Source organism: Marmota flaviventris, chromosome 8 (genome assembly GCF_047511675.1).
Source record: "Marmota flaviventris isolate mMarFla1 chromosome 8, mMarFla1.hap1, whole genome shotgun sequence".
Lineage (NCBI taxonomy): Eukaryota > Metazoa > Chordata > Mammalia > Rodentia > Sciuridae > Marmota > Marmota flaviventris.
In genome coordinates this window covers 124,102,565-124,115,782 of record NC_092505.1, presented here as the reverse complement: position 1 = coordinate 124,115,782, position 13,218 = coordinate 124,102,565, and the positions used below count along the sequence as shown (strand labels likewise).

The window sequence follows — 13,218 nt, the reverse complement described above, 5'->3', positions numbered from 1 at the left end:
GTCGGGTGAGATGGGGATCTTGGAACCTTGCAGGATGTTTCCTGGGTATTCGTTACTGGGTTTGGGACTCTAGAATGAGAGGCAGGCCCAGGGAGGTTGGTTTTCTCAGCACACGTGGGTCTGCCTCCCTGGGAACACACTGTTTATGAAGGCGAAGGGAGATGGGGCCCTTGCCCAGCTCTTTATCATTTACAAGCTGACCTTCTAATATGCCTTTCTGTTTTTGAGAACTGATTTCCTTCTAAGGAAGAGGGAGCGATGGCTTATGATAGCTTCCTACCTCCTTTGGCATCCAAGAAACATTTTTATAAATTACCAGATGGAAAATCCATAGTGAGGGACTTGAAAAGAAAAAAAAAAGAAGTCGAGGGTCTCAAGGGCCTCCTGTGTGACTGCCACACTCAGGACCGCCTGGCCCAGTTGTACAAGTTGTACAATAATAGTACCCTGTGAGTGGGCAGGTGGCTTAGCCAGCCCATCTGCCACTTCTAGAGCTGCTTGGAAAGGACACCTTTTCCCCAGTTCCTGTGATGGGGTAAAGGCCAAGACCAGGCTGACCTGGAGAGGACATCCTTCCCTGTCCACTGCCGGCTCCAGGCTACGGCTGTCATTGCCGGTCAGCTCTCGGTCATGCCCTCCTCTCTCTTGCTCGGTCTTAGTGTCCTCTCAGCACATTGCTCCAAGTTGCTGTCTTCAGGTGACCACAGAGATCACTCTCCCTTGCTGGACCTGGACGTGGACGTGGATGTGGATGGTCTTTCAGAGCCATGCCAGCCTGATGTCTGATTTCAGTTCACACCTCATACAGTCCTGCCCCTCTTCTAGGCACCCTTTCTCAGGAGATGGGACTAGGAGGAAGGACTCCTCTGCTTCAAAGGGGACCATGAGTAAAGACCTGTGGATCCTTTTGTCTTGTGATCATGGCTGGCCACGTGAAGGAGGTAGAGGTGGCCCTGGCTCCTCACCCTCTGAGAAGGGTGGGGCTGCATGTTCATGGAAGGGTGTTCCTCTGGCACAGCTTTTGGAGATATATATTTATTTATTTTAAGGTTTTTTAATTGTCAATGTACCTTTATTTTATTTACATGCAGTGCTGAGAATTGAACCCAGTGCCTCCCACATGCTAGGCAAGTGCTCTACCACTGAGCCACAACCCCAGTCCAATTTTTAGATATATTTTCGAAGGAATCAAGAGTCACCTGAGTCAGTCCTCCTTGTCAGGGATTGGGGACCGTGTGCAGCACAGTGACAAATGGGGGGCTTGTTAATAGTCAGCCGTAGGCCTCAGAGAGCCCAGTCTTAGAGTTCTCATGTGTGGTTGTGTGAGTTGAATGCTTGAAAAACCACTTGTTTGGAACCAGGTAGAAGTGGGTGCTCAGTAAGGGCTGTCCCTGTATGCTCCTCAAGTTTCTAGACCTCCTAACTAATATAAAAATCTTAGCTGTGAAACTGATGACCAAGTGTCCCAGCAATAAATGTGTCCCTCGAGAACTGGTTGACTATAGAGGAGGAGGCCCTTGGTGGGACTCCAGCCTGCTCTGTGGTTGGTGGCACTCCAGCTACATGGAACCCCAGTGAGTGCTCACCCACCAACCTTCAGAGCTCAACCATCATGCTGGGGGCCCTTAGGACCATTGTCGTTGGGTAATCTCGACTGCTCCACAGCACAGGACTGGCCCTTCACTGATCTGTGCATTTCCAGGTTTTTCATGGAGCCATTGATCAGAGCACCAATTGCATATTTAGTTTGTTTACCAGGTATTTATTTTGCCTCTGCCATAACAGGGCTTGTGTGAGGAGGGAAGCCTGGTGGAGCCTTACCTTGCTCCAGGTGAGGTGGCATGCATGGAAATGAGGGCCATTTTGTAGGAAAATAGCCCGAGGTAGGGGAGAAAGGGGAGGAATTCTGAGAGAACTTGGCGATTCATCTGTGGTTTGGGGTCTAGCCGGTTTGCTGTCCTGCTAGTGGATAGCGGTCATTTGGCAGCTTTGCTGGGATGATCATCCCACCCTTGTGCATCTGCTGGCGGGAGGTGAGGGCCTGGAATCTGATGGGTGCTCACAGGGGTGGGAGGGGGTTTGCTCCTCTGGCAAAGCCTCCTTCCTGGTCATTTAGATAACCAGGGACTGAGGGCCTCATTTTTCTGGTGCTGGGAGTTGAGGATTCTTTCTGTGGGTGGAGTAGAGATTATTCTAGGGCCTGGGCTCTCAAAGTCTGTTCCATATTGATACTTCAGTTAATTAGAGGAAGTAAACTCAGTGCCAGCTCTGAGCTAGCCTGGGCATTCTCAGATGAGATCATAAGCTTCATCCATACATGGTGCCATGGAACCCAGTTGGAAACATCGGGACTGCTTAGAATCAGGCAGAACTTTTTATCCTTGAGGTCCCTGCAACTCTGGGAAACCTACCCTGGAAGTTGGCTTGGAGTCAGATCTACCCTCGGAAGGAAGAGGCAGGCAGGTTTTAGTCATGCCCTTGAGTTTCTGCCCCATGTATTAGTGATGCCTCATGGACTTATCATGTCCTGGGTCAGGATTGGGCAACAGGAGTGACAGAGTGTGGGCTTGCTTCCCTCCAAGCCCCGCACAGGGATCTCAGGCATCCCGGCATTCATTCCTGTGCTCCGTCAACACAGGGCTTGCGACGTGTGAGGTCCAGCGCTGCAGGCTGGGCCACGAACATGAATGACACATGGCCGTGGGCCTTGAGGAACTGTTGTGTGGGATGGGATTCAGACTCATGAGGGCAGCCTTTCTGAGACAGTGTGAGCAGTCCTGTGAGGTCGCAGTCCAGGGTGCTGAGCAGGCTTGGGGAGAACCTACCCTGGACGTGCCCTGGAGGCGTTCCTTGAAGAAGTTGCTCTATAACGTGACCTTTCCACAGGTTTGGTCACTTGGGTACATCATCTCATCTTAGGGTGCATAGGCTCTGGGACTTACATACTCGAACTCACAGGAGACTGCCCACTCCATCCTTCTAGGCAAGGAGTGCCCAGGTTGCCCAAGGACCTGAGTGACTGGGAGGTCACTGGTGGATGAGTATCGGGGCCAAGGGTGAGGACAGTTCTGTCCTTTTCCTATGTGGCAGTCCCCTCTCCAGGGAGCAGAAAGGTGTAGAGAACTGATCGCTGGCTTCATTTGGCTCCTGGCCCAAAGACCCAAGAGCAGACAGAGGTGGTGCTTCCTTGGAAATGTCTCCAGTGACTTCAGAGGAGTCTCTGGGAGGTACAAGCTATCCCCAAAGGCCTGTGAGGGTCACTTCTCAGCTACGTTGGGAAGCAAGACCCTTGGACCTGGCTTCCCACCTTCTTCACCCCACTCCATGCCGAGTCTCTTGTCCCAGGCCAGATCCAGGGATTGCTAATCTCTGGAAAGCTGGAGTTGACAGCACAGAACAGTTCACATATGCTTGAGGCAGAGATTTCCTTTTTCCTCCTCCCCCTCAGTAAATACTGAGGGAAGAACTTAAGATGTTTTCCTGCCCTCTCAGGACCAATGACAAGGACAAAGCAGCCTTCTTTTCACATGTCCTGTACTTCCAGCAAGGAGACGACACTAGACCCCTTGGGTCACACAGGGATCCAGGACCCAGGGCCTGTCAGCCCTACAGGAGGAGGAGGGCAGGGATGCTTCTGCCCAAGAAGCCCCAGGTGAAGGCATGACTCATAAACCCTTGAAACAGAGAAATAACCAAGGACTTTGTGGACTGTAGGACATTTCAAAAGCCCAGAACCACCCACTCATTCCTGTGCCCATGTCGTATTGACTTTTTTTTTTTTTAACATCACTGGCTAAAAACCTGATTTTTCTGCTTAGAAAAGTAAATGTACACCCCCTTGTAGAATATTTGGAAATGACCTAAAAGACAAAATTGGAATAAGCATTTATGATTCCTCCACCCAGAGCTACATGGTTATAGTGGGCCGCACTTCCTGAACATAGAAGGTAGGTGAAAACAGCTTTAAAATCTCCCGCATCTCCATACACCCACCCCCCGCCCCTTATTTTTGATGTTCTTTATATTACAGACGTCTTCCATTCTCCATAAACACTTTTAAGCACTGTGGTAGCCTCAATATGACTACCGCAGTGACTGAATTATTTCTCTGATGTCAGTTATTTCAATTCCAAGTTTTCCCTCTTCGTGGCTAGCAGAGGGGGTTGTGGTTCCTCTGTCTGGAGTTTCTTCCTGTGCTCTGCCAGCCTGGGTTCTGTGACTCATCCTCCAGGCCAAGCCCTGTGCTCAGGATCCCACAGGATCCTGAGTTTCTTATCTGTCTGCTTCCCATGCTGATTGGAATCTACCAATTGGTGTGCCTGACTTTTCCTCCAGACTGAATTCTCTTTACAGCAAGGCATGCCTCTTGCTTATTTCTGTACCCTCAGCTCCCAGTCCCATGTGCAGAACAGAGTAGGCCCTCAGTGAAAATCTGTTCAATGAGTGCTACAGTAAATGCTATATAAATCCTAATCCGCATTTCCCATTTTCTTTAGCATAGATTCCTAGAAGTTATGCTATGAACATTTGAACATAGGAAGCTGCTTATGAATATTTCAGGAACCCTTCTCTGGTGCCCTCTAGTTCTATGGGAGTTCAGTTTCTAGTCACCCTTAAATAAATTCTACTCTTACACTAAAAAAAGAAAAAGGTTATGAACATTTCAAACACTTCTGCCCACTCCACTGTGGCCTTACCAGTACTGAGTATTATTATTTTTACACTTTTATTAGTTTGATGAGCAAGAAGATAAGTTTTTGAATTTCTAAGCCTTAACAAACCTAACTGGCTCACTGAAGTCTTCCTAACTCCTTTAAAAATCTGCTCTAGCTCAGCTGTCCCTGTGTGCTCTGAGCCCTTACTCCTTTGCAAAAGGTGACGGGTCCCTGGGTATTAGTGTTCTTGTCACTGAGGGGCATCTTGGGAGCTTCATCTGCTGAGTTCTGCTTTGAGGTCCAGCTGAGTTGTGTGTATCTGAGGTGTATCTTTGCATGTGTGATTCTGTGTCTGTGTCCATGTAGTTTCTGTAACTCTGGGTGTGTGTACATCTGCATGTGTGCAGGCATGTACCTAAGGATCTGTGCATGTCTCTGTACATGGTAGTCTGGGAGGGACTAACATCCCCATGGTGGGGGACAGAATCCACCAAATGGCTGGGGGTCCCTTTAAGTGAATCCCCTAGTCCTCTGCCTCCTCCTGAGAGGGTCTGGTGGCCCAAAGCTCCTGTTAAGACCTCCCACCCCAACTCCAGGCTGTTCTTTGTAGGCCCCCCAAGGCTTCAGCCCCATGGGGGGGGGTAGTCGTCCATCTGCTTCCATTCTTTTCTTGCTCTGGAATAATTTTCATTCTCTCTTATTTTTTGGAATCTTATTGCTCTGGAATCCGTTTTTAAGAAATAAAACACAGGATTACCACCTAAAGATGAAGTGTTGAGGCTGGGTACAGTGGCCCATGCCTGTAATCCCTGCAACTCAGGAGGCTGAGGCAGGAGGATCAAAAATTGGAGGTCAGCTTCAGCAACTTAGCAAGATGCTGTCTCAGAATAAAATGAACTGGGCTGGGGATGAGCTCGGTGGTACAGCACTGCTTAGCATGCTAGCATGCATGAAGCCCTGGGTTCAATCTCCAGTACCACACACACAAGAAAAGGAGTGTTGATGTACCTTCTTTGGTGGCCTCTGCTTGCGGGGGATTCTGACAGACTTGATCCTTCTTTCCAGTCTATGCCTCCCCCTTAAGATCTCATTACTGCCTATCCCTTGCCAATGTCTCAAAATGCCATTATTAAAATATCAGCCCACTTTTTTTCTGGAAGGCTTTGGCCTAAGGATGGGAACAGTATCAAGAGGTGTGTTAGTTTAGGGAGGCCCCAGATGGAGGCTGTGATCTATTTAAACCTCTCTGTGTGGTGTGTCAGGGGTCAGAGATCTTGGGCCAGGACTTTGTGCTTGGGCATCTTTGGGATTTTCTGGGCCTACCTAGGGGAAACATTCTCACCTGCATACATCAGTCAAGATAGTGGGCAGGTTTCTTTGGGAATGCAACTTGCTAGAGAACTGGAGTTGTCCCCAGCCCTAAACCATGTATAAGTGGATTTGCCTCTGTTCTCTCTCTGGATTGTGGATCTGGGCAGAGAAGTAACAGCTCATCCCTGTGAGAAACCTGAGGCTAAAGGAAATGAAGACCAGACCTGATCTGCCACCCTGTGGCCGTACTTCCTACCCACCCCACCTGGCTGCAGATAGGAGGGGGGGGGGGCGGGGGGGAGGGTGGCTCACCTTTCAGGGAGAAGGACAGCCTCAGAGCCAGGCAAAATCATACTCAAGCTGTGATTTTTGCCTTCTCGCCCTCGATCTTCAGGGGAGAGGTCCCTTTGTAAAAGAACGGAGGTCCATAGGGTGCTGGTGAGAATCTGGTGACATAGCAGTGTCACCCAGAAGTGACCACCCATCAGCCAGATTGTGACTTTGGAGCTCCAGTTGGGAAGGGGTGGGGAGAAGACATCTTCGTCGAGGCCTGAGCAGGCCCTCCAAGCTGGGCAGTACTGTCCCCTCATTCTTCCATGTCCACCGCCAAGATCCGAACCACAGGAGAGCTTGCCCACCTGGCCCTGTCCTCCTGAATCAGACTCTCTGACCCAGAATCTGCCTTTTAAGGAGGGCTCAGGAAGTCATTTTGCACTCTAAGATTTGAGAACCACCGCCGGGCCTGACTCTGCATTGCCAGGTGGTGTGGGGCATCTCCCCACCAGCTGGTCCCAGAGACTCTAGCCTCCTGGGGAACTGGAACACAAGCTCAGTGACTTTAGGACTCAGACGGATGAGCATCATGCATCTTCATCTTCTGCCTTCTCTCTGTCTCCCTAGTGGGGAAAGACAAGACAGAGGCTCTGATTGGGCGCCTTTGCCAGGCCTCCCTAAGGAGCAGCCCCATTGGGCAGAGTGTCACACAGGTGCTTTGCAAAGCCTTGGGCCCTGCCTATCAGTGGCTGTCAGTATCTGGGGCACAGACTCTCCACCAGTCAGTGAAGGCCAGGAAAAGAACCAGCCTGTTCCTTCTTGACTTTCTCCTGTGCTCTGTTCACACTTTTTCAGTGGTGGTTCTCAAAGTTTAGGGCCTGAGGCACTAGGAAACTCAGCGGAGAATTTGCTGGGCTTTGGGTCAGGCAGAATTGGACACATAGCCCTGGTGACCTTTTTCTTTATGTACTTGAGGTCGTAGAGGTCAGAGTGTCTGCACAACTTCCAACAGAAGTTCTCACCTCCGGAACACTCCCTCTGAACCAAGAAGGGCCCTGAGGACCTTGCTACAGTCTCATTTCCTCTTATCTGGAACCAGCGGTATTGGCAGTACTGTACCCATCTTGCAGAAGGAAAGGCTGAGGCAGAATTTTAAACACACAAGGAATGGATTAGAAAAGCAGTAGGGAATGAACTTTAAAAGCTAGGCTGTTTCAGATGGAGGAGGGGAAGGGACTAATGAGTGAGAAAAAGATGTGAGGGCTGGGCTCAAGTCACGGTGCCTATGAGAAGCTCCGGGTTCTGGTCACTTGGGTAATCTTGGCAGGCAGTAACTAGTCTCTGGGAATCTCTCCTCATCTGTAAAATGAGGATAATTATATCTTTGCTCTTCACCTTATGGAGTATTAGGAGTATCAAATGAAAGTGCCTAGGGACTGTCCCCGGTGTGTGTGAATGCCCTGTAGGGCATGGCCTGTTATGAGGACAGTGATCCTTGTTAAACCAGACCTCCTATAAAAGAAGGAAGCACATGTCTTATAAGGAGGGAGGGGGACGGAACGGAAAAGCCGACTCCGTGGTCAGACAGACCTGGGTCCTGACCTCAGCCCTGGCACTCCATGGCTGCTGACTGTATGTCACATAAGCTCTTGAGCCTCAGCTTCCCTGTGTATAAAGTGAGGCCAATAAGGGGATTAGGTAGGTATTAAATGACATGAAACGATGACAATTCAAAAAGGTTGAGAAAATGGGATGGGGAAATATAGATCTGGGCAATTTTGAAACAAAATGTTCAAATAGCAATTTTCATATTAGACAAAATATTTAGAATATAACTCAAATAGAAGGGCAAGAGGGATATTGAATGTTCACAAAGAGTAACTGTTAAGATATAATCACGGACTCCTACTGGGTAATATAAACTTGACATCTTAAGTCAGCCACTGACAAGAGGAAGTAGATTAACCAAGGGTCGGGCTTGGAAATTTTAATATATCCCTTTCTGAAAATGATAAGCAGACAAGGATTGAACTCGGCTGGAAGGACGGGATTAGTAACTTGATCACACATGGAACAGTCACAGGAATTAATCATGGACCAGGCCACAGGGAGCCATCAATATATTCCACCCTTGTTCAGACCACAAAGAAATGGAGTTACAAGACAGTAATAAAGACAAAGCTGTAGAGATCACACGACTGGATATTTTTAAATATTACTGTTAAAAAAAACTCATGCAGAGGAAGTCCTAAAGATAATCAGAAAAAAAAAATGAGAGCAGAATAACACAATTTTATGTCAACAATTGTAGGGGAATTTGTAACTTTGAATCTATCATAAAAAAAGAAAAATTAAAAACATGATTCACCTCTGACTCATGAAGCTCAACTCTAAAATCCATAAAAGAGCAACAGATTTAAAGAAAGAAGGAATGATAAATATGAAGATGAAAATGAATAATATTTTTTAAATAAAGGGAAAAAATAACAAAAGCTATTCCTCTGTGAAAGCAAAACCATTGGCAAGACTGTTTGCAACAAGAACAGCAAAATTTAAAAGAATTTTTTAAAATTTATTTTTAAAAGTAAGATTAAGAATACTTATTTTTTTAAAAAATAAAATACTGAATGAAAAAAGTAATAACTACAGATATGATAGATTAGAAATAACAAAATATTATAAACTATATAGCAACAAAATTTGAAAATGAGGATACATTTCTAGAAAAATACAACTGCCCAAATTACTACAATAAGATATAAATAGACCTCGAAAATACACCATAAGGCACTAATGGTATTTAGTGATGATATGGTAATTGACTACCCCCAAAATCCTCAGCCCGAGAAGGTTTTATAGGTAAGATGTAGTAAACTATGTAATTTCTACATTTACAAGTTATTGTAAAATCTTTATACCCAAAATCTGTTATGAATTGTATAGGAATGAAAATTTTAGGGACCACTTTGAATCACAGGTGTATACAACCTAAGTATCAAGCTAAATAAATATATTGGGGTAAGAGGGATTCATCCCAGGAACTAGAGCTGGTCCTGCCTTAGGAGGAGCCGTCACTGAAGTTGACCACTTAAATGGATTATGGGGGACAGGTCATGACCATGTCAGTGGGCTCAAGAACACACTGAGTCTAGTTCAATGCCCATTTATGAGGAAAGCTCTTGAGCAAATGGGAATTAAAAAGAACTTCCTCAATCTGACAGGCACTGTCCTCCAAAATCTACAGGAAAAATGCTTCACAGCGAAACTTGAGGAGCGTCCCTTGAGGGTCAGGAGCCAGGACTATTTAGTGTCACCACTGTTGCTTAGCATAACATCAGAAGTCCTGGCCAATGAAGTAAAGCAAGAAAAATAAGGAAAAAGAGAGCAAAAGAGACCATTATTATTTGCAGATGACAGATGTCTATACATAACCAAGGAGGATCAAGGAACAATTAGAACTATTAACACACTTGTCAAAGTTGCTCAGAAAGTCAAGTACCATTTTTAATAACTCTAAAACCCCCAAAGTAATCTAACAAAAATGTGCAGGGCTTTAATAGAAAAAGTTTAAAGGTTTATGATCCTAAACAGGAATACAATAAAATCTGAATAAAGAAGTATTCTGTTCATGGATATAAAACCTCATGTTATAAATGTGTCAGTGTTCATATGGAAGAAGTATCTACTGCTAAAGTTTAGATCTTAAATGTCCCCCAGACGCCTATGTGTTAAAGGATTGGTCCCCATCCTGTGGCACTACTGGGAGGTGGTAAAACCTGTAGAAGGTAAGGCTTAGTAGAAGGAAGTTAGGTCATTGGTGTCATGACCTGGGAAGGTGATATTAGGGGCCTAGCCCCTTTCTATTTTTCTCTTTGTTATGAACTGATCATCTTACTCTACCAAGTGCTCCTGCTATGATGTTCTGCCTCACTACAGGGCCAAGAAGCAAAGACTAAAACCTCTAAAACCATGAGCCAAAACAAACCTTTCCTCCTTATACGCCGATTTTCTCAGGTATTTTGTCACAGTAATGCAAAACTCATTAACACATGTACTATTATCCAAATGAATTAAAAAAAGAAAAACAAAAAAGGGAATCACCTTGCCCCAGGTCACTTTGCAAAAACAGTAATGAAAACAGTGTGGTACTGGCACAGGAACGGACAAACAGACTGGTATAGTCGAATACTAAGTTCAGAAACACACCAGAGTACATAGGAGAAGCTGGCTTTTGAGTGAAGTAGCTTCATCAGTCAGGGAAAGATGGATTTTTGTTGTTGTTATTATATGTTGGTGGAAAATTGCCTTTGGGGAAGTACTGAGGGAGAGAAAATCATCTTATCTCACCCCTACAAAAAATTCCAGGGAGATCTGAGCGTGAACGCTCATAGATAAAAACTTAGGATAACTCTGAGAATTTGGGGGTGGAGAAAAGATTTCTTTAGCAAGATCCAAGAGAGACAAGTTGTGATGGATCTGTCTATGTCAAAGTGGCAGTACATTGAGTATAACTAGGTGTCAGTCTCATTGAGGTCATTCTGTGCTCCAGACTTACCTGGAGACAGTCACAAGAACATTGTTGGACCCTTGGTGTCACTCACTGAGGGGGGAAGACAGACATTGAGATTCAGGCAAAGGGAGCCTCCAAGGACACGTGGCAGAAAGGGGTGCCTTGAGGGTCTCTTATTTTCTTGGACTGAATTGCTCTTTTAAGGGGTTCAGATTTGTCTATGGAGATCCTCTAAGTGAGGAACCTCACATACAGGCGCAGGGAGCAGAGGGATCATGAAAATTTCATCGTAGGCCTGATCATCCTGTGGCTGCCCACACTTTTTGGGGTGGGTGTGGGTCACCTGAATGTGAGGGGTGGGCTGGTCAGGGATGCCTCCCAAGCAGCCCTGACAGGGTTCCGGAACCATGCCAGGAGCTTGTTAAAAATAATTTGGAGGGCCCCACCCCAATATGCTCTTTATAAGGAGGCGGCTCAGGAATCTTCACCCGACCAGCTCCCAGTGGCCAGTGTTGGACCTGCCAAGCAGGATCACCAGCCCCCAAGGAAGCAGAGCTGCCTGGGCTGGGGATGTGCAAGGGTAGGAAGCTGAGCTGTGCGCTGGGCAGGATGGGAAGTGCAGGGGCTTGAGATGGAGGATGCCAGCAAGGGTCAGGCTGGCACCTCCCTCCCCGTGGTCTGATCCTGGGCCCCAGAGGGCTGTTCACTGCTTCCCCCTGCACCAGCCTGGGAGCTCTTGGGGGACATTCACTCATTCCTACATCCCTTCAGCCCACAAGTGCGCATTCACATGCTGCTGTACCCGGGGGACCCATCAGCCCTTCTAGCACTTCCCATCTAGAAGGGACAGGGCAGTAACACCAAGTGGCACTAATAAGGTGTACTAAGTGTGTGATGGAGAACCAGCAGACCCTAGAGGGACACCTGTCCTCCACTTAGGAGACCTGGAGAGACCCCCTGGAGGATGTGAGGTCTGAGAGGGCAATGAATGAGGCAGTCAGAAGGGAGCTGGGAATGGGTTCAGAGATGGAATGCCATGTGCAGCCCTAGGTGGGGACTGGAAAGGTCCGTGGCTGGGTGACGGAAAGTCCTAGAAAGAAGTCATGAGCTAAAGCCCATCTCTAGGCCTCTGGGCAGCAATGAAAGGGTCTCTCCTTCCACTTGCCCGGCTCCCAGCTTTGGACCTGACCTAGGATGGCCACAGGGAATGTGTGGTGACAGGTGACTTCTCCCACCTGAGCTGCTGCCCACTGCTCTCCCAGTTCCGTCCCCCATGGTTCCCGTGGGCCTGGCAGAACTCCCTCTGGGAACCATGCAGCGTTTTCCTTCAGCACCTGGAATATTAACCTCTCCATTAGAACTGGCCACTGCCCAGAGCTGGGAACCTGAGGCCGGCAGGGAAAATGGCGAGCTGTCACAGAGTCTGAGAAGCATTGGGCTCCTCTGACCTCCAAGGAGTTAAAAACTGTGCTCCTAAGAGAACTGCATGGCTCTGTCCCGAGGGTGGCCCTTCAGGGCAAATCCCCAAACCAGCCCACAGCCTGGCACTTGGAGGATGGTGTCTTCTGGGCCCTGGGGAAGGGAGGGCAGGCCCTTTCCCCACCAGAGGAAGTGGCACAGGCTCATGGTGAGTCTGATCCCCAGCTGGCCCCATGCTCGGGGACTGCCACGTGCATGGCCAATGCCAGTGTTTTCCTGCTCCACATTTTGGGCCAGGTGCCCTGCACACTCACAGTCAGACCTCCCTCTCTTCAGGGGAAGCTGGAGACAGATGTGGCGTCTGAGACTCCTGCAAGGAGGGGGTTAAAGGCTCTCCAAATCATGTCATGCAAAGGCCAGCAGAGCTGTCACTCCACCTAGCCCCTCTGCCCTCCCACCCCCGCCCCCCACTGGGGCTCACTCAGGACTCCACACAGCGCAGGCAGAGAGGATGGGGCTTGTGCCCTGGCGGAAGCTGTAACCGGAGGCTGCTGGGGAAGGGGCAACTTTGGTGGGGTTCCTGGGAGCCCAGGTCAGGGGGAGAGTACGAGCCTCCCTACACCCCCTCCCCAGTTGCCAGTGAAACGTCAACCCCTTAAGGAGGTTATCCCTGGAGGGTGGCTTTCCCTAAAACCTTTTTTCCCTCTTGCTTAGCTAATTCATGCATTGCTTAATTTTGCTCCAGAAACTATGTATAGCTTGTGTCACTAAAACAAGTAACAGGATAGAGTTTGCCAAGGAGCAAATCTGGGTGTTATGGAGGGGGTGGTCCCGTGTTGGCAGGGAAGGCGGGGCTTATTTGCATATGCAAAAGACAAGTTTCCAGACCCCGCCCCCCAGCTCCTGGCCTCTTCCTGCCAGGCTGGGGGCTGGGCTGGGGGCTGGGCTGGGGGCCAGGAGAGGGGTGGAACTGCAGGGACCCTCCCAGGCTCGCTGCAGGTCTAGAGCCACCCACAAGCGTGCCATCTGTCCCAGGAATCAGCCTCTACT

General features: G+C 48.2%; 1 protein-coding gene across 1 annotated transcript in view; it reads left to right on the top strand.

Moving 5' to 3' along the window:
* Esyt3 (extended synaptotagmin 3) overlaps positions 1–13,218 on the top strand; it is a 46,182-nt gene that overhangs the window by 3,404 nt on the left and 29,560 nt on the right. The gene's annotated exons all lie outside the window — the stretch shown is intronic.